The 23,091-nt window shown below is 40.4% G+C and overlaps 1 protein-coding gene and 31 non-coding genes across 32 annotated transcripts in view; all 32 read left to right on the top strand.

Moving 5' to 3' along the window:
• The window catches only part of LOC130214643 (BTB/POZ domain-containing protein 2), a 15,892-nt gene extending 15,494 nt beyond the window's left edge, over positions 1 to 398 (top strand). Inside the window, exon 9 of the mRNA XM_056446431.1 lies at positions 1 to 398. This exon is cut by the window's left edge and continues 163 nt beyond it. The gene's annotated coding sequence lies outside the window, so the exon portion shown is untranslated.
• Positions 399 to 8,402: 8,004 nt separating this feature from the next.
• On the top strand, positions 8,403 to 8,476 carry trnat-ugu (transfer RNA threonine (anticodon UGU)). The gene has a single exon. It is a non-coding gene; the product is annotated as a tRNA-Thr (tRNA).
• A 274-nt stretch (positions 8,477 to 8,750) lies between these two features.
• Positions 8,751 to 8,823, top strand: trnat-agu (transfer RNA threonine (anticodon AGU)). The gene has a single exon. It is a non-coding gene; the product is annotated as a tRNA-Thr (tRNA).
• Positions 8,824 to 9,003: 180 nt separating this feature from the next.
• trnat-ugu (transfer RNA threonine (anticodon UGU)) lies at positions 9,004 to 9,077 on the top strand. Its single transcript has one exon. It is a non-coding gene; the product is annotated as a tRNA-Thr (tRNA).
• A 272-nt stretch (positions 9,078 to 9,349) lies between these two features.
• On the top strand, positions 9,350 to 9,423 carry trnat-agu (transfer RNA threonine (anticodon AGU)). The gene has a single exon. It is a non-coding gene; the product is annotated as a tRNA-Thr (tRNA).
• A 78-nt stretch (positions 9,424 to 9,501) lies between these two features.
• Positions 9,502 to 9,590, top strand: trnar-ucu (transfer RNA arginine (anticodon UCU)). The gene is given in 2 exon segments: positions 9,502 to 9,538; positions 9,555 to 9,590. It is a non-coding gene; the product is annotated as a tRNA-Arg (tRNA).
• A 1,102-nt stretch (positions 9,591 to 10,692) lies between these two features.
• On the top strand, positions 10,693 to 10,766 carry trnat-ugu (transfer RNA threonine (anticodon UGU)). The gene has a single exon. It is a non-coding gene; the product is annotated as a tRNA-Thr (tRNA).
• A 273-nt stretch (positions 10,767 to 11,039) lies between these two features.
• Positions 11,040 to 11,112, top strand: trnat-agu (transfer RNA threonine (anticodon AGU)). Its single transcript has one exon. It is a non-coding gene; the product is annotated as a tRNA-Thr (tRNA).
• Positions 11,113 to 11,292: 180 nt separating this feature from the next.
• Positions 11,293 to 11,366, top strand: trnat-ugu (transfer RNA threonine (anticodon UGU)). Its single transcript has one exon. It is a non-coding gene; the product is annotated as a tRNA-Thr (tRNA).
• Positions 11,367 to 11,640: 274 nt separating this feature from the next.
• Positions 11,641 to 11,714, top strand: trnat-agu (transfer RNA threonine (anticodon AGU)). Its single transcript has one exon. It is a non-coding gene; the product is annotated as a tRNA-Thr (tRNA).
• Positions 11,715 to 11,792: 78 nt separating this feature from the next.
• Positions 11,793 to 11,881, top strand: trnar-ucu (transfer RNA arginine (anticodon UCU)). Its single transcript is given in 2 exon segments — positions 11,793 to 11,829; positions 11,846 to 11,881. It is a non-coding gene; the product is annotated as a tRNA-Arg (tRNA).
• Positions 11,882 to 12,994: 1,113 nt separating this feature from the next.
• Positions 12,995 to 13,068, top strand: trnat-ugu (transfer RNA threonine (anticodon UGU)). Its single transcript has one exon. It is a non-coding gene; the product is annotated as a tRNA-Thr (tRNA).
• Positions 13,069 to 13,339: 271 nt separating this feature from the next.
• Positions 13,340 to 13,413, top strand: trnat-agu (transfer RNA threonine (anticodon AGU)). The gene has a single exon. It is a non-coding gene; the product is annotated as a tRNA-Thr (tRNA).
• Positions 13,414 to 13,491: 78 nt separating this feature from the next.
• On the top strand, positions 13,492 to 13,580 carry trnar-ucu (transfer RNA arginine (anticodon UCU)). Its single transcript is given in 2 exon segments — positions 13,492 to 13,528; positions 13,545 to 13,580. It is a non-coding gene; the product is annotated as a tRNA-Arg (tRNA).
• Positions 13,581 to 14,683: 1,103 nt separating this feature from the next.
• trnat-ugu (transfer RNA threonine (anticodon UGU)) lies at positions 14,684 to 14,757 on the top strand. Its single transcript has one exon. It is a non-coding gene; the product is annotated as a tRNA-Thr (tRNA).
• Positions 14,758 to 15,029: 272 nt separating this feature from the next.
• Positions 15,030 to 15,102, top strand: trnat-agu (transfer RNA threonine (anticodon AGU)). Its single transcript has one exon. It is a non-coding gene; the product is annotated as a tRNA-Thr (tRNA).
• Positions 15,103 to 15,282: 180 nt separating this feature from the next.
• trnat-ugu (transfer RNA threonine (anticodon UGU)) lies at positions 15,283 to 15,356 on the top strand. Its single transcript has one exon. It is a non-coding gene; the product is annotated as a tRNA-Thr (tRNA).
• A 272-nt stretch (positions 15,357 to 15,628) lies between these two features.
• On the top strand, positions 15,629 to 15,702 carry trnat-ugu (transfer RNA threonine (anticodon UGU)). Its single transcript has one exon. It is a non-coding gene; the product is annotated as a tRNA-Thr (tRNA).
• A 272-nt stretch (positions 15,703 to 15,974) lies between these two features.
• trnat-agu (transfer RNA threonine (anticodon AGU)) lies at positions 15,975 to 16,048 on the top strand. The gene has a single exon. It is a non-coding gene; the product is annotated as a tRNA-Thr (tRNA).
• Positions 16,049 to 16,126: 78 nt separating this feature from the next.
• On the top strand, positions 16,127 to 16,215 carry trnar-ucu (transfer RNA arginine (anticodon UCU)). The gene is given in 2 exon segments: positions 16,127 to 16,163; positions 16,180 to 16,215. It is a non-coding gene; the product is annotated as a tRNA-Arg (tRNA).
• A 1,103-nt stretch (positions 16,216 to 17,318) lies between these two features.
• trnat-ugu (transfer RNA threonine (anticodon UGU)) lies at positions 17,319 to 17,392 on the top strand. Its single transcript has one exon. It is a non-coding gene; the product is annotated as a tRNA-Thr (tRNA).
• Positions 17,393 to 17,665: 273 nt separating this feature from the next.
• Positions 17,666 to 17,738, top strand: trnat-agu (transfer RNA threonine (anticodon AGU)). Its single transcript has one exon. It is a non-coding gene; the product is annotated as a tRNA-Thr (tRNA).
• A 182-nt stretch (positions 17,739 to 17,920) lies between these two features.
• On the top strand, positions 17,921 to 17,994 carry trnat-ugu (transfer RNA threonine (anticodon UGU)). Its single transcript has one exon. It is a non-coding gene; the product is annotated as a tRNA-Thr (tRNA).
• Positions 17,995 to 18,265: 271 nt separating this feature from the next.
• Positions 18,266 to 18,339, top strand: trnat-agu (transfer RNA threonine (anticodon AGU)). Its single transcript has one exon. It is a non-coding gene; the product is annotated as a tRNA-Thr (tRNA).
• A 78-nt stretch (positions 18,340 to 18,417) lies between these two features.
• trnar-ucu (transfer RNA arginine (anticodon UCU)) lies at positions 18,418 to 18,506 on the top strand. Its single transcript is given in 2 exon segments — positions 18,418 to 18,454; positions 18,471 to 18,506. It is a non-coding gene; the product is annotated as a tRNA-Arg (tRNA).
• Positions 18,507 to 19,508: 1,002 nt separating this feature from the next.
• On the top strand, positions 19,509 to 19,582 carry trnat-ugu (transfer RNA threonine (anticodon UGU)). The gene has a single exon. It is a non-coding gene; the product is annotated as a tRNA-Thr (tRNA).
• A 273-nt stretch (positions 19,583 to 19,855) lies between these two features.
• trnat-ggu (transfer RNA threonine (anticodon GGU)) lies at positions 19,856 to 19,928 on the top strand. Its single transcript has one exon. It is a non-coding gene; the product is annotated as a tRNA-Thr (tRNA).
• Positions 19,929 to 20,108: 180 nt separating this feature from the next.
• Positions 20,109 to 20,182, top strand: trnat-ugu (transfer RNA threonine (anticodon UGU)). Its single transcript has one exon. It is a non-coding gene; the product is annotated as a tRNA-Thr (tRNA).
• Positions 20,183 to 20,454: 272 nt separating this feature from the next.
• trnat-agu (transfer RNA threonine (anticodon AGU)) lies at positions 20,455 to 20,528 on the top strand. The gene has a single exon. It is a non-coding gene; the product is annotated as a tRNA-Thr (tRNA).
• A 663-nt stretch (positions 20,529 to 21,191) lies between these two features.
• On the top strand, positions 21,192 to 21,265 carry trnat-ugu (transfer RNA threonine (anticodon UGU)). Its single transcript has one exon. It is a non-coding gene; the product is annotated as a tRNA-Thr (tRNA).
• Positions 21,266 to 21,791: 526 nt separating this feature from the next.
• trnat-ugu (transfer RNA threonine (anticodon UGU)) lies at positions 21,792 to 21,865 on the top strand. The gene has a single exon. It is a non-coding gene; the product is annotated as a tRNA-Thr (tRNA).
• A 78-nt stretch (positions 21,866 to 21,943) lies between these two features.
• trnar-ucu (transfer RNA arginine (anticodon UCU)) lies at positions 21,944 to 22,032 on the top strand. Its single transcript is given in 2 exon segments — positions 21,944 to 21,980; positions 21,997 to 22,032. It is a non-coding gene; the product is annotated as a tRNA-Arg (tRNA).
• The last annotated feature ends 1,059 nt before the right edge of the window (positions 22,033 to 23,091 follow it).

Below are 23,091 nucleotides of genomic sequence, written 5' to 3'. Positions count from 1 at the left end.
CTGAGCTCACGTCTGTCTCCATTCGCACATTTACTATTGCACTCGACCGTAACGCTGTAGCAATTCAGAGAAAAACAGACAGTAAATAACCTCTCGCTATTGGACACGGGTTTCTGCGCAGAAGTAGTGCTCTAAAACAATAATTCACATTAATTGCGTACAAAATTAAAAGTTTGCATTTATAAGTGCTGGGCAAAGACTGGGTGCATCCAAAATAAAAGTTTGTTTTGACGGAATTTAAGTGTATTTATATATAAATACACACATGCATACTTATATTTGAGAAAATGTTTATTTCTGTTTATTAATTTGTGTGTGTGATCGAATTATTATATATATATTTAAATATCTAAATAACAAAATAGTTTTGTATAGTTTTATTTCTATCACGTATACATAATATAAATATATAATAAATGTAGTAAGTATAAATATAATATATACATACACACACATATATATATATATATATATATATATATATATATATATATATATATATATATATATATATATATATATATATATATATATATATATTTATATACTATGTAAAAAAAAACTTTTATTTTGGATGCAATTAATATTTGCTCAGCACTAGTATTTATATAATATATAATGTGTGTGTGTACTGTGCATAATTATGCTGTGTATATATAAATAAAAATACGTGCATGTATATATTTGAAAAATTGTTTATTTATATGTAATATATTTAATCTAATAGAACTTACTTGCATATGTAAATATTTTTTGCTTTGATGTATGCGTGTATTTATATATACATATTTTATAGTAGTCAACTTTGAAAAGGATCAAAAATATTAATGATTTATATTTAATACATTAATAATAAATTCATTAATATTGATACAGCATGTTATTGATAATATATTGATTAATCGATAATTTTTAATACAAATTTTGTTTTTAGGACAACTTTGAGAATTCTTTTGATCATATAAAAATTACCAAAAAATATTTTAATATATTAATATTGATATACAGTATGTTATCGTAAAAAAAATTACGTTTTACAGTAAACATTGTGTTTTAGGACACAATGCCAATATTTTAACAATAACATGCTATATATCAATATTTATTAAGTTGTTATTAAAGTATTAAATAAAATAAAATAATATTTTGGATAATTTTTAAATATAAAACAATCAAAGTTTATAACATAACTTATAATCGACATACAAAAGTGATAAAAATATAATTGTATTTAATTTAATGCATTAATATATTCATGAATACGGATTATGTAGTGTTATTAAATATTGGCATTGTTCAATATACATTTTGGTTTTATGACAACTTTGAGGAATCACTTCGACATTCAAAAATAACATTTTATTTAATACATTAATAAATATTATTGTTAAAATATTGGCATTTTTCAATAAACATTTTGTTTTAGGACAACTTTGATTCAATATTCAAAAATGATCAATATATAATTTTATTTAATTTAATGCAGTAATATATTCATAAATATGGATACAGTATGTTATTGTTAAAATATTGGCATTTTTCAATACACATTTTGTTTTAGGACAACTCTGAGGAATCGTTTTGACTTTCAAAAATAATATTTTATTTAATACATTATTAAATATTATTGTTAAAAGATTGATATTTTTCAATACGCAATTTGGTTTTAGGAAAACTCTGAGGAATTGTTTCCATATTCAAAAATAATATTTTTAATATAAGAATAATAAATTAATATTGATATACAATATTAATGATATAATATTAATATAATATTGGAATATTGTTAAAATATTGCATTGTGTAATAAATATTTTGGTTTTAGCTTTTAACTTAGTTGAATCAATTTGATGTTCAAAAATAAAATTTTATTTAATTTAATACATTATTAATATATTTATAAATATTAATATAGTATGTTATTGTTCAAATATTCGCATTGCTCAATACACATTTTGGTTTTAAGACAACTCTGAGGAATTGTTTTGACTTTCAAAAATATGATTTTATTTAATACATTTAATTTAATTTAATACATATTATTGTTAAATATTAGCATCGTTTAATACACATTTTGGTTTTAGGACGACTCTACGGAATCATTTCCATAGTCAAAAATAATCTTTTTAATATATGAATAAGTTAACATGGATATAGTATATTATTGTTAAAATATTGGCATTGTTCAATACACATTTTGGTTTTAGGGACAACTCTTGAGGAATCGTTTCGACATAAAAAAATTGTCAAAAATAATATTTGACACATTAATAAATATCGATATAGTATGTTATTGTTAAAATGTTGTTATTTTTCAATACCCAGTTTTGTTTTTTATTACAACTTTGATGAAACGTTTTGATTCACGTCAAATGTTGGCTACTATATATATATATACACACACCCATTACATATAAATACATTATATAAATACAAATTTAATTTGTACGCGATTTAATCAGGAGTAACTGTTTGTAAGCACTAATAATAATAATTCATATTCATGTTATTAGGGCTCATCTTTACACTGACTGTTAACGGTAAGATGCTCATGATGGACTAAATGAATCTCTTAATTTCTTGTCTATATATTTTTGGGTTTTAAATCTTGCCAAACAAGCACTTCGCAGAGTGCTTTACCTTAAACTCATTACGCCTGGAGAATGAGGATGCAATGAATGATTGAAAGGCAAAGTGCAGTAATTGTAGTATCTGTGCTGTGTTTTGGACTGGGAATGAAATGAAGTGGAGCTTTTGTGCGAGCACAGAGCAGACGTCTTGTTTTGTGCCAAGGTCTCATTAAATGCAGCACTTCACTGAACTGATTCAGGATCAGTATTTATTTACAGGATAAACCTCAGCTCTCGTGCATGTAGGTCATCTGATTGAACTAATGTTTGTTTGTTTATTGACTGGACACGGGTCGATTAGCAGGGTCTGTGTATGACTACTCGTGTACAATAAAATCGAATCATTCTTTGTGTATCACTGTTTCTGCTTGCTTTCAGGACTTTAGACTGGATCAGACACAATTGTTAGCCCTAATTTCTGTTAAATAGAGTGAAGAGTTTTTTCCAAACAATTCTAATCATAATAATTTTAATAACTGATGTCTATAACTGATATATATATATATATATATATATATATATATATATATATATATATATATATATATATATATATATATATATATATATATACATAGTTTGTTTTGGAATTTTAATGCATATAAACAAACACACACACACACGCACACGCACACACACAGACATTCATTTAAAGAGGAACAAAAATGTTTATCGAAAGTTTCCTAAGACAGGAATGGGTGTATAATAGACTTGAGCAACATAGGCTCTCTTTGAAAACGTAGCTCTATATATATTTCTGGAGAGTGCGAATTATGTATCCAGAAGTACGTATGGCTGCATTTTGTCTGTAGAACAAACGCCAAGAGGCGGTATGACACTGTTCTTTTTCGCGCTTACCAGCTGACTGCTTACCTCCATATGGATGACTTTTCTGCTGTTAACAGTCCTGTTAGCTTGCCGTGTACATCGGTGGACTTGAGACACAGAGAGGAGTTGACCATGATGATAGGGATTGAAGCTGGTGAAGAGCAGTTCCAGAAAGCAGGTAAGACAGAAACTGAAATAAACAAGTAAATGACAGGGTGGTAAAAGGTGGTGTAAGACCAAACATCGCTTGCAATAAAACCATAAAAACTCTGGAATCTGGAAAAGGGGACGCGAGAACATACTCAGAACATCCTTCTCATCCCTCTCTCTTACTGGTGTTGTTTTTAAATTATAATCATTCAGGTGTGATTGATTTAACTGTCTTTAAACTTTATTTCACCCCAAACCAATGGGTAACCCTTTGTAGTTAGTTAACTCTGAGAACAGAGACAGAGTTTTGAGGGTTAGATAGTCATGACTGTTTCACAGATGTTAATGGGCATCTAAAGATAAACTGGTGAATGTTTTTTATTTCCTAAGGAGGACAAACCATAATAAAGATCTTTTGATAAACTTTATTTCACCCCAAACTGAGATATTTGGGTGTTAGATATTCATGACTGTCTCACAGGTGTTATTGGGTATTTAAAGAGTTTTGGCAAATCACTTAGGGAAGCTTCTGTAGCCAGACTTCCCGCACATCCTCTGTGTGTCTACTATTGCCAGGTGTGCTGACTTTATGAAATTATTTTTAACCTTGTATCTGTACTTGTGTGTATATGTTATGCTAATCAGTTGTGTTTTTATATTCATTTTTGATTCATTTTAAGTGATGCTTTTACCTGCCTGGCAAAGTAAATGTGAACCTTTTTGATTAATTATAAATAGTTCTAAACCAGCTACATGTATGTTGGACCCAATTCCATAAAAAATACAAAAAGAATTGCTACTGTTATAGGAGAACCTCTTCTTAACATTATCAACTCTTCTTTATCTTTAGGCCATGTTCCAAATCCTTACACGTTAGCTGTTGTTAACCCTATTATTAAGAAACCACAAGAAACCCCTAGCAACTGAGCTAATTATAGGCCTATTTCAAATCTTCCATTTTTATCTAAAATACTAGAAAAAGTTGTTTCTGCTCAATTATGCTCCTTTCTGCAGACCAACAATGTTTTTGAAGTGTTTCAGTCAGGTTTCAGAGCTCATCACAGTACAGAAACTGCATTAGTGAAAATAACCAACGATTTACTCTTAGCTGCTGACCAAGGGTGCATCTCGCTATTAGTTCTACTCGATCTTAGTGCGGCATTTGACACCATTGACCATGGTATCCTTATTAATCGCTTAAAGTCTACAGGTGTCCAGGGACAGGCCCTACAATGGTTTAAGTCATACTTATCTGACCGTTACCAGTTTGTGAATATTAATGGACAGCCTTCACAAATCAGCCCAGTAAAATACGGTGTGCCTCAAGGATCAGTTTTAGGCCCTTTGCTGTTTACAATATACATGCTACCCCTGGGAGACATCATTAGAAGACATGGGATCAGCTTTCACTGCTATGCAGATGATACTCAATTATATATTTCAACTAAACCTGACGAGACGTCTAATCTGTCCAAGCTAACTGAGTGTATTAAAGATGTTAAAGACTGGATGACCAACAATTATCTTCTCTTAAACTCAGACAAAACAGAATTATTACTTATTGGGCCTAAATCCTGTACACAGCAGATCTCACAACTCGACCTACAATTACAGGGATAGAAAGTTAGCGTTAGCTCTACTATAAAAGATCTGGGTATCATATTAGACAGCAATTTAACTTTTAAAAATCATATATCCCATGTCACAAAAACTGCTTTTTTTCATCTGAGAAATATCGCTAAGTTACGAAGTATGCTATCCATCTCAGATGCAGAAAAGCTAGTCCATGCTTTTCTGACTTCACGGCTGGGTTATTGTAATGCTCTGTTCACTGGTTGCCCAGCATCCTCTATTAACAAACTTCAGCTAGTACAAAATGCAGCTGCCAGAGTTTTTACCAGGTCTAGAAAATTTGATCACATCACCCCAATTTTATCCTCCTTACACTGGCTGCCTGATAAGTTTCGTATTGAATTTAAAATATTGCTTCTTACATATAAAGCTTTAAATAATCTAGCTCCTGTTTATCTAACCAATCTTCTGTCTCGCTACAATCCAACTCGCTCTTTAAGATCTTAAAACTCAGGGCTTCTGGTAGTACCTCGAATAGCAAAGTCGAGTAAAGGAGGTCGAGCCTTCTCATTTATGGTTCCGAGACTCTGGAATAGCCTTCCTGATAACGTCCGAGGCTCAGACACACTCTCCCAATTCAAAACTAGATTAAAGACCTATCTGTTCAGTAAAGCATACACTCAGTGCATCACTTAGCGGTATGATACATGAATGTGCTCCACACAGGTTTCTTCATCTCGTTTATATACACTATGAACAGCAGCTACGCTAATTATACTCTTTATTCTCTATTTCCACCTGGGGAATCTCATACTCATCCCGAGGCCCTCAGACCACTGCAGCGCCACTGATTCGATCTAAGACCAGCGACGAGATGATTCCAAGGTTTCCACATCCTGACCAGACTGTATTCTGAGCAGCTGCTGTAGTGGTCATGAAGGTGTGGAGAGCATGCGACTGATTCCTGTGACGCTCCAGGGACAGACGATTCTTCGCTGAGACCCAGCTTCCAGTCTCCGGTGCTTAGACTGCAGCTCGGCACAAGACGTTTGGCCAGTGGAGAAATGGTCATACCCATCTGAGCCTGGTTCTCTCTAGGTTTTTTTTTTTTTCACTTTCGCCAATTGGTGAAGTTACTTTCCTCGCCGCTGTCGCCTCTAGCTTGCATGGTTCGGGATCTGTAGAGCTACACATCGATGGATCGCTCTTCAGTGTTTGGACTCTGAGTAGTGATTATTAAACCACACTGAACTGAGCTAAACTGAACTGAACTTAAACTTTAAAAACTGAACTACGCTGTTTCAATTTACTATGATCTTCTATGTGAAGCTGCTTTAACACAATCTACATGGTAAAAGCGCTATACAAATAAAGGTGAATTGAATTGAATTAATTCAGGAGTTTTCTGAATTCATTGTATCCAGTAGATTAAGTGGAGTCTGCGCTACCTTTATGATGCGACAAAGGTAGATTTGATTAATAGACGCATTTGACTGTATGAAGCAGTTTTGGCGCGACAGCATGAAGATCTTTTAATAATTTAATCACTGAAATTAGCAAGTTGCATAGGCTATGCTAAATAGACTATTCTTTTAGTATGAGTGAGCAGTTGGCAACTAGTCTATCTGAATATTAGTTAATCCTGCACCCTCTGACTAACTTCAGAGTGTCGACATACTGTCCGTGAGAAGACACGCAAACCAAGGGCATGAAACTGAGTAGCGTCTGGTCCCTAATGAACGTACAATTAAGAATATCGGACCCAAGAAAATATTAAATCCTAAATTACAACACAACTACTAATATGATCAGCTAAAAAACATAAACGGCAAATTTAGAATATTCAAAATTGGAGTCAGAATTAAATTACGCGTAAAGTCAGAATTGAAATTGGTTAATACATTTTAATGAAGTAAAATTACTTTTTCCAGAAGCGCCTGAAAAGACATACACGCAGAGTTCCTTCGACCACGTCCCTGGATTGCGTCATTGGGCCGGTGGGTGGAATCTTACAGTGATATAAACAAGTAACAGCTTTTCTTTTTCTGAATTGGGTTTTAAAACTGTCGGTTGGGTTTAGGGAAGGCAGTGGGCGGGTCAATCGGAGCGTTTGAAAACACTATCGGTTAGGTTTAGGGAAAGAAGAAGGTTGGTCAGTCGATCGGTCAGTCAGTCAAACAGTCAGTCGACAGCAGCCTCTGGTGAATTTACATGAGAACAGCAGGCGCAAATGGCACTCTCAAGAAAAATTTGGGACTTGAAAAGCAGCCTCTGGTGGGTTTGCGAAAAAAAACTGCAAAAAACCTAGCTGGTATTGCGTAACCAATTGGACTTTAATATTTCAAGTCGGGACATTCACACATGCAGCGCTACCATTGTGTGTTTTTTTCTTTTTTTTGTATAAACTATTAGCCCCAAAGTGCAAAGTAATTGAGTAGAAAGCAAAGAAAAACATTTCTTTTCCCCCACTGTCTTTGATGAAACTGTGTTTGGAAGCATTGTATCCAGAGGTTTTTTCTTTTAGTGCTGAGACTAAGTTGGCCAGAGCACCTCTCTTGGGAACAGCAGGTCCTAGGTCCGAATCCAAACTGCACCTTTTCCTCAGATTATGTGAGAGTGGCTTTCTGATCTGAAACTCTTTGCACAGCCAATAGTATATGTTTGTCCTGATTTCCATTTTCCGAGCTGACACTGGGTTTGGATGTAAAGCAACTGGAGGTTCCTAAAACACTTAACACATGATTAAGGATAGATAAAATAAAAATAAATTCATGGTTTTTTTTTGCTTCGATCTTGAACAGAGGCCAGGGTCTCTCATAAGGTTTGAGACATAATCCTCCAGACTCTAAAAGACCACGTCCATCTTGTCAGCATTTTCTGCATCCTGACATGCTGGGTTCAGTTGTGTATTAGTTATGTCTTCTTCGATTTTTTTTATCATGCAAATGTCTCTCACAAACGAGCTTTGCGGCGCTGTGTCTTAGCTGGTCAAAGGGCCTGTCTTGTAAACAGGAGATCCTGGGTCAAATCCCAGCAGTGCCTTAGTCCAGATGGTGCTTGTGCTTGGTTGACAGAGCTTAACGGAATGAATCATGAAATTGTAGAGCTTTGAGGTGTAGTGGGTAGTGCGACAAATAGAGTTAAGCAACCTCTTTGGTTGTCTCTTTAAGACATGCCGTCTTTTTAGTCTGTGCAAAAACGTCTCGTCACCTTTTCGGTGTTGGCGCTGTGGCTTAGTTTGTCAAAGCGCCTGTCTTGTAAACAGGAGATCCTGGGTTCAAATCCCAGCAGTGCGTAATGTACAGGTGCTGCAATTGCTTCTTCTCAAGAATTACGAGTGTTTACGCGGCGAGCTGTTTAGCAGACTTTTTCTTAACAACTCTCAAATCCTTAAGAACGCTGCTTGTTTAAGAGGGCTTTGGACAGTGGCTCTATGTAGCATGCTGTGGTAATGCGTAACCAATTGGACTTTAATATTTCAAGTAGAGACATTCACACATGCAGCGCTACCGTTGTGTTTTTTTATTTTATTTTTTTCAATTGAACAATTAGCCTCTCTCATACCTATCTGGCGCTGTGGCTTAGTTGGTCAAAGCGCCTGTCTAGTAAACAGGAGATTCTGGGTCAAATCCCAGCAGTGCCTTAGTCCAGATGGTGCTTGTGCTTGGTTCACAGAGCTTAACGGAATGAATCATGAAATTGTAGAGCTTTGAGGTGTAGTGGGTAGTGCAACAAATAGAGTTAAGCAACCTCTTTGGTTGTCTCTTTAAGACATGCCGTCTTTTTAGTCTGTGCAAAAACGTCTCGTCACCTTTTCGGTGTTGGCGCTGTGGCTTAGTTGGTCAAAGCGCCTGTCTTGTAAACAGGAGATCCTGGGTTCAAATCCCAGCAGTGCCTAATGTACAGGTGCCGCAATTGCTTCTTCTCAAGAATTACGAGTGTTTACGCGGCGAGCTGTTTAGCAGACTTTTTCTTAACAACTCTCAAATCCTTAAGAACGCTGCTCGTTTAAGAGGGCTTTGGACAATGGCTCTATGTAGCATGCTGTGGTAATGCGTAACCAATTGGACTTTAATATTTCAAGTAGAGACATTCACACATGCAGCGCTACCGTTGTGTTTTTATTTTCATTTTTTCAATTGAACAATTAGCCTCTCTCATACCTATATGGCGCTGTGGCTTAGTTGGTCAAAGCGCCTGTCTAGTAAACAGGAGATCCTGGGTTCGAATCCCAGCAGTGCCTGATCTGCATTGAGCAAAGCTTTTATGGGCTAGAGGGTGCCAAAAGGTGCTTCCTGTGCAACAGTGCTACAGGCAGCAGGGCTCTGTGGCGCAATGGATAGCGCATTGGACTTCTAGGCTGTGAGCTAAGTCATTCAAAGGTTGTGGGTTCGAGTCCCACCAGAGTCGCCAGCTTTGTCCTTTTTCATCACTGACTTAGGTGTGGTGCGTTTCCAACATTTTAGGCATCTGTCCATCCCGTTTTGCTTCTTTCTTTCATTGCGCAGTGCAGGCTCAGATACTAAGGTACTCTACAATGAAGCTGATGACTTAATTGAGCTGTTTTACATAAGGGAGATTAGAAAATGGCGCAGGGCTGAGTGGGCTTGAGGAATGACTCGAGGGCAACCTGTGGTTTCGGGGCAAAGTGACTACCACCTATCGATCAGATCAAGCCTTTTGTCGTACAAGAGCCTCTTTCTGCAAGTGCAAAGTAATTGAGTAGAAAGCATAGTAAACATTGCTTTTCCCCCACTGTCTTTGATGAAACTGTGTTTGGAAGTATTGTATCCAGAGGTTTTTTCTTTTAGTGCTGAGACTAAGTTGGCCAGAGCACCTCTCTTGGGAACAGCAGGTCCTAGGTCCGAATCCAAACTGCACCTTTTCCTCAGATTATGTGAGAGTGGCTTTCTGATCTGAAAATCTTTGCACGGCCAATAGCATATGTTTGTCCTGATTTCCATTTTCCGAGCTGACACTGGGTTTGGATGTAAAGCAACTGGAGGTTCCTAAAACACTAACACATGATTAAGGATAGATAAAATAAAAATAAATTTATGGGTTTTTTTTTTCCTTCGATCTTGAACAGAGGCCAGGGTACCCGTAAGGTTTGAGACATAATCCTCCAGACTCTAAAAGACCACGTCCATCTTGTCAGCATTTTCTGCATCCTGACATGCTGGGTTCGGTTGTGTATTAGTTATGTCTTCTTCGATTTTTTTTTATCATGCAAATGTCTCTCACAAACGAGTTTTGCGGCGCTGTGTCTTAGCTGGTCAAAGGGCCTGTCTAGTAAACAGGAGATCCTGGGTCAAATCCCAGCAGTGCCTTAGTCCAGATGGTGCTTGTGCTTGGTTCACAGAGCTTAACGGAATGAATCATGAAATTGTAGAGCTTTGAGGTGTAGTGGGTAGTGCGACAAATAGAGTTAAGCAACCTCTTTGGTTGTCTCTTTAAGACATGCCGTCTTTTTAGTCTCTGTGCAAAAACGTCTCGTCCCCTTTTCGGTGTTGGCGCTGTGGCTTAGTTGGTCAAAGCGCCTGTCTTGTAAACAGGAGATCCTGGGTTCAAATCCCAGCAGTGCCTAATGTAAAGGTGCTGCAATTGCTTCTTCTCAAGAATTACGAGTGTTTACGCGGCAAGCTGTTTAGCAGACTTTTTCTTAACAACTCTCAAATCCTTAAGAACGCTGCTCGTTTAAGAGGGCTTTGGACAGTGGCTCTATGTAGCATGCTGTGGTAATTCGTAACCAATTGGACTTTAATATTTCAAGTAGAGACATTCACACATGCAGCGCTACCGTTGTGTTTTTTTATTTTATTTTTTCAATTGAACAATTAGCCTCTCTCATACCTATCTGGCGCTGTGGCTTAGTTGGTCAAAGCGCCTGTCTAGTAAACAGGAGATCCTGGGTCAAATCCCAGCAGTGCCTTAGTCCAGATGGTGCTTGTGCTTGGTTCACAGAGCTTAACGGAATGAATCATGAAATTGTAGAGCTTTGAGGTGTAGTGGGTAGTGCGACAAATAGAGTTAAGCAACCTCTTTGGTTGTCTCTTTAAGACATGCCGTCTTTTTAGTCTGTGCAAAAACGTCTCGTCACCTTTTCGGTGTTGGCGCTGTGGCTTAGTTGGTCAAAGCGCCTGTCTTGTAAACAGGAGATCCTGGGTTCAAATCCCAGCAGTGCCTAATGTACAGGTTGCCGCAATTGCTTCTTCTCAAGAATTACGAGTGTTTACGCGGCGAGCTGTTTAGCAGACTTTTTCTTAACAACTCTCAAATCCTTAAGAACGCTGCTCGTTTAAGAGGGCTTTGGACAATGGCTCTATGTAGCATGCTGTGGTAATGCGTAACCAATTGGACTTTAATATTTCAAGTAGAGACATTCACACATGCAGCGCTACCGTTGTGTTTTTTATTTCATTTTTTTCAATTGAACAATTAGCCTCTCTCATACCTATCTGGCGCTGTGGCTTAGTTGGTCAAAGCGCCTGTCTAGTAAACAGGAGATCCTGGGTTCGAATCCCAGCAGTGCCTGGTCCGCATTGAGCAAAGCTTTTATGGGCTAGAGGGTGCCAAAAGGTGCTTCCTGTGCAACAGTGCTACAGGTAGCAGGGCTCTGTGGCGCAATGGATAGCGCATTGGACTTCTAGGCTGTGAGCTAAGTCATTCAAAGGTTGTGGGTTCGAGTCCCACCAGAGTCGCCAGCTTTGTCCTTTTTCATCACTGACTTAGGTGTGGTGCGTTTCCAACATTTTAGGCATCTGTCCATCCCGTTTTGCTTCTTTCTTTCATTGCGCAGTGCAGGCTCAGATACTAAGGTACTCTACAATGAAGCTGATGACTTAATTGAGCTGTTTTAAATAAGGGAGATTAGAAAATGGCGCAGGGCTGAGTGGGCTTGAGGAATGACTCGAGGGCAACCTGTGGTTTCGGGGCAAAGTGACTACCACCTATCGATCAGATCAAGCCTTTTGTCGTACAAGAGCCTCTTTCTGCAAGTGCAAAGTAATTGAGTAGAAAGCATAGTAAACATTGCTTTTCCCCCACTGTCTTTGATGAAACTGTGTTTGGAAGTATTGTATCCAGAGGTTTTTTCTTTTAGTGCTGAGACTAAGTTGGCCAGAGCACCTCTCTTGGGAACAGCAGGTCCTAGGTCCGAATCCAAACTGCACCTTTTCCTCAGATTATGTGAGAGTGGCTTTCTGATCTGAAAATCTTTGCACGGCCAATAGCATATGTTTGTCCTGATTTCCATTTTCCGAGCTGACACTGGGTTCGGATGTAAAGCAACTGGAGGTTCCTAAAACACTTAACACATGATTAAGGATAGATAAAATAAAAATAAATTCATGGGTTTTTTTTTGCCTTCGATCTTGAACAGAGGCCAGGGTACCCGTAAGGTTTGAGACATAATCCTCCATGACTCTGAAAGACCACGTCCATCTTGTCAGCATTTTCTGCATCCTGACATGCTGGGTTCAGTTGTGTATTAGTTATGTCTTCTTCGATTTTTTTTATCATGCAAATGTCTCTCACAAACGAGCTTTGCGGCGCTGTGTCTTAGCTGGTCAAAGGGCCTGTCTTGTAAACAGGAAAAGAGATCCTGGGTCAAATCCCAGCAGTGCCTTAGTCCAGATGGTGCCTGTGCTTGGTTCACAGAGCTTAACGGAATGAATCATGAAATTGTAGAGCTTTGAGGTGTGGTGTAGTGGGTAGTGCGACAAATAGAGTTAAGCAACCTCTTTGGTTGTCTCTTTAAGACATGCCGTCTTTTTAGTCTCTGTGCAAAAACGTCTCGTCACCTTTTCGGTGTTGGCGCTGTGGCTTAGTTGGTCAAAGCGCCTGTCTTGTAAACAGGAGATCCTGGGTTCAAATCCCAGCAGTGCCTAATGTACAGGTGCCGCAATTGCTTCTTCTCAAGAATTACGAGTGTTTACGCGGCGAGCTGTTTAGCAGACTTTTTCTTAACAACTCTCAATCCTTAAGAACGCTGCTCGTTTAAGAGGGCTTTGGACAATGGCTCTATGTAGCATGCTGTGGTAATGCGTAACCAATTGGACTTTAATATTTCAAGTAGAGACATTCACACATGCAGCGCTACCGTTGTGTTTTTATTTTCATTTTTTCAATTGAACAATTAGCCTCTTTCTTAGCTATCTGGCGCTGTGGCTTAGTTGGTCAAAGCGCCTGTCTAGTAAACAGGAGATCCTGGGTTCGAATCCCAGCAGTGCCTGGTCCGCATTGAGCAAAGCTTTTATGGGCTAGAGGGTGCCAAAAGGTGCTTCCTGTGCAACAGTGCTACAGGTAGCAGGGCTCTGTGGCGCAATGGATAGCGCATTGGACTTCTAGGCTTTGAGCTAAGTCATTCAAAGGTTGTGGGTTCGAGTCCCACCAGAGTCGCCAGCTTTGTCCTTTTTCATCACTGACTTAGGTGTGGTGCGTTTCCAACATTTTAGGCATCTGTCCATCCCGTTTTGCTTCTTTCTTTCATTGCGCAGTGCAGGCTCAGATACTAAGGTACTCTACAATGAAACTGATGACTTAATTGAGCTGTTTTAAATAAGGGAGATTAGAAAATGGCGCAGGGCTGAGTGGGCTTGAGGAATGACTCGAGGGCAACCTGTGGTTTCGGGGCAAAAGTAACTACCACCTATCGATCAGATCAAGCCTTTTGTCGTACAAGAGCCTCTTTCTGCAAGTGCAAAGTAATTGAGTAGAAAGCATAGTAAACATTGCTTTTCCCCCACTGTCTTTGATGAAACTGTGTTTGGAAGTATTGTATCCAGAGGTTTTTTCTTTTAGTGCTGAGACTAAGTTGGCCAGAGCACCTCTCTTGGGAACAGCAGGTCCTAGGTCCGAATCCAAACTGCACCTTTTCCTCAGATTATGTGAGAGTGGCTTTCTGATCTGAAAATCTTTGCACGGCCAATAGCATATGTTTGTCCTGATTTCCATTTTCCGAGCTGACACTGGGTTCGGATGTAAAGCAACTGGAGGTTCCTAAAACACTTAACACATGATTAAGGATAGATAAAATAAAAATAAATTCATGGGTTTTTTTTTTCCTTCGATCTTGAACAGAGGCCAGGGTACCCGTAAGGTTTGAGACATAATCCTCCAGACTCTAAAAGACCACGTCCATCTTGTCAGCATTTTCTGCATCCTGACATGCTGGGTTCGGTTGTGTATTAGTTATGTCTTCTTCGATTTTTTTTATCATGCAAATGTCTCTCACAAACGAGCTTTGCGGCGCTGTGTCTTAGCTGGTCAAAGGGCCTGTCTTGTAAACAGGAGATCCTGGGTCAAATCCCAGCAGTGCCTTAGTCCAGATGGTGCTTGTGCTTGGTTCACAGAGCTTAACGGAATGAATCATGAAATTGTAGAGCTTTGAGGTGTAGTGGGTAGTGCGACAAATAGAGTTAAGCAACCTCTTTGGTTGTCTCTTTAAGACATGCCGTCTTTTTAGTCTCTGTGCAAAAACGTCTCGTCCCCTTTTCGGTGTTGGCGCTGTGGCTTAGTTGGTCAAAGCGCCTGTCTTGTAAACAGGAGATCCTGGGTTCAAATCCCAGCAGTGCCTAATGTACAGGTGCCGCAATTGCTTCTTCTCAAGAATTACGAGTGTTTACGCGGCGAGCTGTTTAGCAGACTTTTTCTTAACAACTCTCAAATCCTTAAGAACGCTGCTCGTTTAAGAGGGCTTTGGACAGTGGCTCTATGTAGCATGCTGTGGTAATGCGTAACCAATTGGACTTTAATATTTCAAGTAGAGACATTCACACATGCAGCGCTACCGTTGTGTTTTTTTTTTATTTTTTTCAATTGAACAATTAGCCTCTCTCATACCTATCTGGCGCTGTGGCTTAGTTGGTCAAAGCGCCTGTCTAGTAAACAGGAGATCCTGGGTCAAATCCCAGCAGTGCCTTAGTCCAGATGGTGCTTGTGCTTGGTTCACAGAGCTTAACGGAATGAATCATGAAATTGTAGAGCTTTGAGGTGTAGTGGGTAGTGTGACAAATAGAGTTAAGCAACCTCTTTGGTTGTCTCTTTAAGACATGCCGTCTTTTTAGTCTGTGCAAAAACGTCTCGTCACCTTTTCGGTGTTGGCGCTGTGGCTTAGTTGGTCAAAGCGCCTGTCTTGTAAACAGGAGATCCTGGGTTCAAATCCCAGCAGTGCCTAATGTACAGGTGCCGCAAATGCTTCTTCTCAAGAATTACTAGTGTTTACGCGGCGAGCTGTTTAGCAGACTTTTTCTTAACAACTTTCAAATCCTTAAGAACGCTGCTCGTTTAAGAGGGCTTTGGACAATGGCTCTATGTAGCATGCTGTGGTAATGCGTAACCAATTGGACTTTAATATTTCAAGTCGAGACATTCACACATGCAGCGCTACCGTTGTGTTTTTATTTTCATTTTTTCAATTGAACAATTAGCCTCTCGCATACCTATCTGGCGCTGTGGCTTAGTTGGTCAAAGCGCCTGTCTTGTAAACAGGAGATCCTGGGTTCAAATCCCAGCAGTGCCTAATGTACAGGTGCCGCAATTGCTTCTTCTCAAGAATTACGAGTGTTTACGCGGCGAGCTGTTTAGCAGACTTTTTCTTAACAACTCTCAAATCCTTAAGAACGCTGCTCGTTTAAGAGGGCTTTGGACAGTGGCTCTATGTAGCATGCTGTGGTAATGCGTAACCAATTGGACTTTAATATTTCAAGTAGAGACATTCACACATGCAGCGCTACCGTTGTGTTTTTTATTTCATTTTTTCAATTGAACAATTAGCCTCTCTCATACCTATCTGGCGCTGTGGCTTAGTTGGTCAAAGCGCCTGTCTAGTAAACAGGAGATCCTGGGTTCGAATCCCAGCAGTGCCTGGTCTGCATTGAGCAAAGCTTTTATGGGCTAGAGGGTGCCAAAAGGTGCTTCCTGTGCAACAGTGCTACAGGTAGCAGGGCTCTGTGGTGCAATGGATAGCGCATTGGACTTCTAGGCTGTGAGCTAAGTCATTCAAAGGTTGTGGGTTCGAGTCCCACCAGAGTCGCCAGCTTTGTCCTTTTTCATCACTGACTTAGGTGTGGTGCGTTTCCAACATTTTAGGCGTCTGTCCATCCCGTTTTGCTTCTTTCTTTCATTGCGCAGTGCAGGCTCAGATACTAAGGTACTCTACAATGAAGCTGATGACTTAATTGAGCTGTTTTAAATAAGGGAGATTAGAAAATGGCGCAGGGCTGAGTGGGCTTGAGGAATGACTCGAGGGCAACCTGTGGTTTCGGGGCAAAAGTGACTACCACCTATCGATCAGATCAAGCCTTTTGTCGTACAAGAGCCTCTTTCTGCAAGTGCAAAGTAATTGAGTAGAAAGCATAGTAAACATTGCTTTTCCCCCACTGTCTTTGATGAAACTGTGTTTGGAAGTATTGTATCCAGAGGTTTTTTCTTTTAGTGCTGAGACTAAGTTGGCCAGAGCACCTCTCTTGGGAACAGCAGGTCCTAGGTCCGAATCCAAACTGCACCTTTTCCTCAGATTATGTGAGAGTGGCTTTCTGATCTGAAAATCTTTGCACGGCCAATAGCATATGTTTGTCCTGATTTCCATTTTCCGAGCTGACACTGGGTTCGGATGTAAAGCAACTGGAGGTTCCTAAAACACTTAACACATGATTAAGGATAGATAAAATAAAAATAAATTTATGGGTTTTTTTTTTCCTTCGATCTTGAACAGAGGCCAGGGTACCCGTAAGGTTTGAGACATAATCCTCCAGACTCTAAAAGACCACGTCCATCTTGTCAGCATTTTCTGCATCCTGACATGCTGGGTTCGGTTGTGTATTAGTTATGTCTTCTTCGATTTTTTTTATCATGCCAATGTCTCTCACAAACGAGCTTTGCGGCGCTGTGTCTTAGCTGGTCAAAGGGCCTGTCTTGTAAACAGGAGATCCTGGGTCAAATCCCAGCAGTGCCTTAGTCCAGATGGTGCTTGTGCTTGGTTCACAGAGCTTAACGGAATGAATCATGAAATTGTAGAGCTTTGAGGTGTAGTGGGTAGTGCGACAAATAGAGTTAAGCAACCTCTTTGGTTGTCTCTTTAAGACATGCCGTCTTTTTAGTCTCTGTGCAAAAACGTCTCGTCCCCTTTTTGGTGTTGGCGCTGTGGCTTAGTTGGTCAAAGCGCCTGTCTTGTAAACAGGAGATCCTGGGTTCAAATCCCAGCAGTGCCTAATGTACAGGTGCCACAATTGCTTCTTCTCAAGAATTACGAGTGTTTACGCTGCGAGCTGTTTAGCAGACTTTTTCTTAACAACTCTCAAATCCTTAAGAACGCTGCTCGTTTAAGAGGGCTTTGGACAGTGGCTCTATGTAGCATGCTGTGGTAATGCGTAACCAATTGGACTTTAATATTTCAAGTAGAGACATTCACACATGCAGCGCTACCGTTGTGTTTTTTATTTTATTTTTTTCAATTGAACAATTAGCCTCTCTCATACCTATCTGGCGCTGTGGCTTAGTTGGTCAAAGCGCCTGTCTAGTAAACAGGAGATCCTGGGTCAAATCCCAGCAGTGCCTTAGTCCAGATGGTGCTTGTGCTTGGTTCACAGAGCTTAACGGAATGAATCATGAAATTGTAGAGCTTTGAGGTGTAGTGGGTAGTGCGACAAATAGAGTTAAGCAACCTCTTTGGTTGTCTCTTTAAGACATGCCGTCTTTTTAGTCTCTGTGCAAAAACGTCTCGTCACCTTTTCGGTGTTGGCGCTGTGGCTTAGTTGGTCAAAGCGCCTGTCTTGTAAACAGGAGATCCTGGGTTCAAATCCCAGCAGTGCCTAATGTACAGCTGCCGCAATTGCTTCTTCTCAAAATTACGAGTGTTTACGCGGCGAGCTGTTTAGCAGACTTTTTCTTAACAACTCTCAAATCCTTAAGAACGCTGCTCGTTTAAGAGGGCTTTGGACAATGGCTCTATGTAGCATGCTGTGGTAATGCGTAACCAATTGGACTTTAATATTTCAAGTAGAGACTATCACACATGCAGCGCTACCGTTGTGTTTTTATTTTCATTTTTTCAATTGAACAATTAGCCTCTTTCTTAGCTATCTGGCGCTGTGGCTTAGTTGGTCAAAGCGCCTGTCTAGTAAACAGGAGATCCTGGGTTCGAATCCCAGCAGTGCCTGGTCTGCATTGAGCAAAGCTTTTATGGGCTAGAGGGTGCCAAAAGGTGCTTCCTGTGCAACAGTGCTACAGGTAGCAGGGCTCTGTGGCGCAATGGATAGCGCATTGGACTTCTAGGCTGTGAGCTAAGTCATTCAAAGGTTGTGGGTTCGAGTCCCACCAGAGTCGCCAGCTTTGTCCTTTTTCATCACTGACTTAGGTGTGGTGCGTTTCCAACATTTTAGGCATCTGTCCATCCCGTTTTGCTTCTTTCTTTCATTGCGCAGTGCAGGCTCAGATACTAAGGTACTCTACAATGAAGCTGATGACTTAATTGAGCTGTTTTAAATAAGGGAGATTAGAAAATGGCGCAGGGCTGAGTGGGCTTGAGGAATGACTCGAGGGCAACCTGTGGTTTCGGGGCAAAAGTGACTACCACCTATCGATCAGATCAAGCCTTTTGTCGTACAAGAGCCTCTTTCTGCAAGTGCAAAGTAATTGAGTAGAAAGCATAGTAAACATTGCTTTTCCCCCACTGTCTTTGATGAAACTGTGTTTGGAAGTATTGTATCCAGAGGTTTTTTCTTTTAGTGCTGAGACTAAGTTGGCCAGAGCACCTCTCTTGGGAACAGCAGGTCCTAGGTCCGAATCCAAACTGCACCTTTTCCTCAGGTTATGTGAGAGTGGCTTTCTGATCTGAAAATCTTTGCACGGCCAATAGCATATGTTTGTCCTGATTTCCATTTTCCGAGCTGACACTGGGTTCGGATGTAAAGCAACTGGAGGTTCCTAAAACACTTAACACATGATTAAGGATAGATAAAATAAAAATAAATTCATGGTTTTTTTTTTCCTTCGATCTTAAACAGAGGCCAGGGTACCCGTAAGGTTTGAGACATAATCCTCCAGACTCTAAAAGACCACGTCCATCTTGTCAGCATTTTCTGCATCCTGACATGCTGGGTTCGGTTGTGTATTAGTTATGTCTTCTTCGATTTTTTTTATCATGCAAATGTCTCTCACAAACGAGCTTTGCGGCGCTGTGTCTTAGCTGGTCAAAGGGCCTGTCTTGTAAACAGGAGATCCTGGGTCAAATCCCAAATAGAGTTAAGCAACCTCTTTGATTGTCTCTTTAAGACATGCCGTCTTTTTAGTCTCTGTGCAAAAACGTCTCGTCCCCTTTTCGGTGTTGGCGCTGTGGCTTAGTTGGTCAAAGCGCCTGTCTTGTAAACAGGAGATCCTGGGTTCAAATCCCAGCAGTGCCTAATGTACAGGTTCCGCAATTGCTTCTTCTCAAGAATTAAGAGTGTTTACGCGGCGAGCTGTTTAGCAGACTTTTTCTTAACAACTCTTAAATCCTTAAGAACGCTGCTCGTTTAAGAGGGCTTTGGACAGTGGCTCTATGTAGCATGCTGTGGTAATGCGTAACCAATTGGACTTTAATATTTCAAGTAGAGACATTCACACATGCAGCGCTACCGTTGTGTTTTTTTATTTATTTTTTTCAATTGAACAATTAGCCTCTCTCATACCTATCTGGCGCTGTGGCTTAGTTGGTCAAAGCGCCTGTTTGGTAAACAGGAGTTCCTGGGTCAAATCCCAGCAGTGCCTTAGTCCAGATGGTGCTTGTGCTTGGTTCACAGAGCTTAACGGAATGAATCATGAAATTGTAGAGCTTTGAGGTGTAGTGGGTAGTGTGACAAATAGAGTTAAGCAACCTCTTTGGTTGTCTCTTTAAGACATGCCGTCTTTTTAGTCTGTGCAAAAACGTCTCGTGACCTTTTAGGTGTTGGCGCTGTGGCTTAGTTGGTCAAAGCGCCTGTCTTGTAAACAGGAGATCCTGGGTTCAAATCCCAGCAGTGCCTAATGTACAGGTGCCGCAATTGCTTCTTCTCAAGAATTACGAGTGTTTACGCGGCGAGCTGTTTAGCAGACTTTTTCTAAACAACTCTCAAATCCTTAAGAACGCTGCTCGTTTAAGAGGGCTTTGGACAATGGCTCTATGTAGCATGCTGTGGTAATGCGTAACCAATTGGACTTTAATATTTCAAGTAGAGACATTCACACATGCAGCGCTACCGTTGTGTTTTTATTTTCATTTTTTCAATTGAACAATTAGCCTCTCTCATACCTATCTGGCGCTGTGGCTTAGTTGGTCAAAGCGCCTGTCTAGTAAACAGGAGATCCTGGGTTCAAATCCCAGCAGTACCTGGTCTGCATTGAGCAAAGCTTTTATGGGCTAGAGGGTGCCAAAAGGTGCTTCCTGTGCAACAGTGCTACAGGTAGCAGGGCTCTGTGGCGCAATGGATAGCGCATTGGATTTCCATTTTCCGAGCTGACACTGGGTTCGGATGTAAAGCAACTGGAGGTTCCTAAAACACTTAACACATGATTAAGGATAGATAAAATAAAAATAAATTCATGGTTTTTTTTTTCCTTCGATCTTAAACAGAGGCCAGGGTACCCGTAAGATTTGAGACATAATCCTCCAGACTCTAAAAGACCACGTCCATCTTGTCAGCATTTTCTGCATCCTGACATGCTGGGTTCGGTTGTGTATTAGTTATGTCTTCTTCGATTTTTTTTATCATGCAAATGTCTCTCACAAACGAGCTTTGCGGCGCTGTGTCTTAGCTGGTCAAAGGGCCTGTCTTGTAAACAGGAGATCCTGGGTCAAATCCCAGCAGTGCCTTAGTCCAGATGGTGCTTGTGCTTGGTTCACAGAGCTTTACGGAATGAATCATGAAATTGTAGAGCTTTGAGGTGTAGTGGGTAGTGTGACAAATAGAGTTAAGCAACCTCTTTGGTTGTCTCTTTAAGACATGCCGTCTTTTTAGTCTCTGTGCAAAAACGTCTCGTCCCCTTTTCGGAGTTGGCGCTGTGGCTTAGTTGGTCAAAGCGCCTGTCTTGTAAACAGGAGATCCTGGGTTCAAATTCCAGCAGTGCCTAATGTACAGGTGCCGCAATTGCTTCTTCTCAAGAATTACGAGTGTTTACGCGGCAAGCTGTTTAGCAGACTTTTTCTTAACAACTCTCAAATCCTTAAGAACGCTGCTAGTTTAAGAGGGCTTTGGACAGTGGCTCTATGTAGCATGCTGTGGTAATGCGTAACCAATTGGACTTTAATATTTCAAGTAGAGACATTCACACATGCAGCGCTACCGTTGTGTTTTTTTATTTTATTTTTTTCAATTGAACAATTAGCCTCTCTCATACCTATCTGGCGCTGTGGCTTAGTTGGTCAAAGCCCCTGTCTAGTAAACAGAAGATCCTGGGTCAACTCCCAGCAGTGCCTTAGTCCAGATGGTGCTTGTGCTTGGTTCACAGAGCTTAACGGAATGAATCATGAAATTGTAGAGCTTTGAGGTGTAGTGGGTAGTGTGACAAATAGAGTTAAGCAACCTCTTTGCTTGTCTCTTTAAGACATGCCGTCTTTTAGTCTGTGCAAAAACGTTTCGTCATCTTTTCGGTGTTGGCGCTGTGGCTTAGTTGGTCAAAGCGCCTGTCTTGTAAACAGGAGATCCTGGGTTCGAATCCCAGCAGTGCCTGGTCCGCATTGAGCAAAGCTTTTATGGGCTAGAGGGTGCCAAAAGGTGCTTCCTGTGCAACAGTGCTACAGGTAGCAGGGCTCTGTGGCGCAATGGATAGCGCATTGGACTTCTAGGCTGTGAGCTAAGTCATTCAAAGGTTGTGGGTTCGAGTCCCACCAGAGTCGCCAGCTTTGTCCTTTTTCATCACTGACTTAGGTGTGGTGCGTTTCCAACATTTTAGGCATCTGTCCATCCCGTTTTGCTTCTTTCTTTCATTGCGCAGTGCAGGCTCAGATACTAAGGTACTCTACAATGAAGCTGATGACTTAATTGAGCTGTTTTAAATAAGGGAGATTAGAAAATGGCGCAGGGCTGAGTGGGCTTGAGGAATGACTCGAGGGCAACCTGTGGTTTCGGGGCAAAAGTGACTACCACCTATCGATCAGATCAAGCCTTTTGTCGTACAAGAGCCTCTTTCTGCAAGTGCAAAGTAATTGAGTAGAAAGCATAGTAAACATTGCTTTTCCCCCACTGTCTTTGATGAAACTGTGTTTGGAAGTATTGTATCCAGAGGTTTTTTCTTTTAGTGCTGAGACTAAGTTGGCCAGAGCACCTCTCTTGGGAACAGCAGGTCCTAGGTCCGAATCCAAACTGCACCTTTTCCTCAGATTATGTGAGAGTGGCTTTCTGATCTGAAAATCTTTGCACGGCCAATAGCATATGTTTGTCCTGATTTCCATTTTCCGAGCTGACACTGGGTTCGGATGTAAAGCAACTGGAGGTTCCTAAAACACTTAACACATGATTAAGGATAGATAAAATAAAAATAAATTCATGGGTTTTTTTTTTTCCTTCGATCTTGAACAGAGGCCAGGGTACCCGTAAGGTTTGAGACATAATCCTCCAGACTCTAAAAGACCACGTCCATCTTGTCAGCATTTTTTGCATCCTGACATGCTGGGTTCGGTTGTGTATTAGTTATGTCTTCTTCGATTTTTTTTATCATGCAAATGTCTCTCACAAACAAGCTTTGCGGCGCTGTGTCTTAGCTGGTCAAAGGGCCTGTCTTGTAAACAGGAGATCCTGGGTCAAATCCCAGCAGTGCCTTAGTCCAGATGGTGCTTGTGCTTGGTTCACAGAGCTTAACGGAATGAATCATGAAATTGTAGAGCTTTGAGGTGTAGTGGGTAGTGCGACAAATAGAGTTAAGCAACCTCTTTGGTTGTCTCTTTAAGACATGCCGT

The sequence above is a fragment of the Danio aesculapii genome, chromosome 2 (genome assembly GCF_903798145.1).
Source record: "Danio aesculapii chromosome 2, fDanAes4.1, whole genome shotgun sequence".
NCBI lineage: Eukaryota > Metazoa > Chordata > Actinopteri > Cypriniformes > Danionidae > Danio > Danio aesculapii.
This window is presented reverse-complemented; position numbering and strand designations above follow the sequence as displayed.